Genomic DNA, 1,887 nt, shown 5'->3' with positions numbered 1-1,887 from the left:
CAGATACACACACACATGATTTAAAGTAAATCTTTTTTAAAAACCCTATCCATTTACTAAATGGGGTGCCTGGATTTGGATACCTCCCATTGAGACCCCTCTCCAGTTTGCATTACTGCTTGCCTTGTTTAGCATGGGCTTTAGAATGTCATGGCCTTAATGGGGTAGGGATGTAGTTCAGTTCATAGAATTCTTGCCTGGCACTTACAGCCCTATGTTGAATCCTCTGCATAAAATAGAACCAGATGTGGTGGCACATTCCTGTAATACAACCCTGAGGAGATGGAGACAAAAGGATCAGGAGTTCAAGCCCAGCCTTGGCCATTGTGTAATGTTTTATGCCAACTTACATTATGGGTAATAAGGACATTCTCTTCTATAACCACAATTGTCAACTTTGGTAACCGACTCATCTCATTATTACACACCATTTTAACCTACTGAATAATTTTCTTTACATAATTTCCCTAAAATGCAGGATTTAGTATAAAGTCATACATTTTGTCTTGTCTTTTAAATCTTTAATTTGGAACAGACTTTCTCTCCCTTTTATGACACTGATATTTTTTCTAGTATTTTTAAAGATTTATTTATTTATTTTATGTATATGAGTATACATTATAGCTATACAGATAGTTGTGATTCTTCATCTGGTTGTTGGGAATTGACTTTTAGGACCTCTGCTTGCTCTGGTGGTCAAACCCGCTCGCTCCGGTAGACCCTGCTTGCTCAGTTCCTGCTTGCTCTGGCTCAAAGATTTATTTATTATTATAAATAAGTACACTGTAGCTGTCTTCAGATGCACCAGAAGAGGGCATCAGATCTCATTACAAGTGGTTGTGAGCCGCCATGTGGTTGCTGGAATTTGAACTCAGGACCTTCAGAAGAGCAGTCAGTGCTCTTAACCGCTGAGCCATCTCACCAGACCCTTTTCTAATATTTTATTTTAAAATTGTGTGTGTGGGGGTGGGTGTGTGTATGAGAGAGAGAGAGAGAGGGAGAGAGAGAGGGGGAGAGAGAGAGAGGGAGAGAGAGAAAACAGTGCCCATGGAGGTCAGAAGAGGGTGTTTGAGCCCTTGGAACTGGAGTTAGAGTAGGTTTAAGTGTGCTGGGAATTGAACTCTGGTCCTCTTGGAAAATGGTATGCATTACTTAACCTCTGTGCTAGCTTTCCACCCCCAACACTGATCTTTTTAAGGTCCTGGTTTTTGTTTCTGTTTTAAGATCCAGGATGTGGGGCTGTGAAGATAGCTCATCTGTCAGAAGTCCTTGTCCATAGTCATAACAAGCTGAGTTCGATTCTCAGATCTTCCAAGGCAGCAGGAGCAAACCAAGTGCTGAGAATGGCCTTCTGACTCTCACAAATGCACTGTGGCACCCACGCACCCACACATGCAATAACTCAACAGTTCATTCCATTTTGGGTCAAGGCACTGCCTCGATTCCTCCACTACACAATTGCTAGGCTTGTTCACCCCCTCTTCCATCAACGACCTTGCTACTAAAACCCTATGATGTGGAGAAACTCTAAGTCCCCAAATACACCTTGCTCCTTGTCAAGACCCTTCTAGATTTAGCATCTGTCAATAGCTTTTGCCTGAATGGATCTCCAAAATGATTTTCGATTTCAAGTTCCATCCACTGCTGCTAGTCAGTGCACGGTCACTGCACAAGAAGCACAGGGCTTTTCTTCCATCTCACTTATCCACCTAGCATCACTGTGGATTTATGGCATTATATAATGAATGTGTTTGTCAGGTAGAGTTAGTTTGGGATTTAATTATTTTATTAATTTTCAACCTTAGCATACAGTGATAGGCTTCATTATGACATTTTTATTAATCCAAGTCATTACACTTTGTTCTTATTTGTCCCCCACCTGCAACC

The sequence above is a fragment of the Mastomys coucha genome, chromosome X, assembly GCF_008632895.1.
Source record: "Mastomys coucha isolate ucsf_1 chromosome X, UCSF_Mcou_1, whole genome shotgun sequence".
NCBI classification, from domain to species: Eukaryota; Metazoa; Chordata; class Mammalia; order Rodentia; family Muridae; genus Mastomys; species Mastomys coucha.
This window is presented reverse-complemented; position numbering follows the sequence as displayed.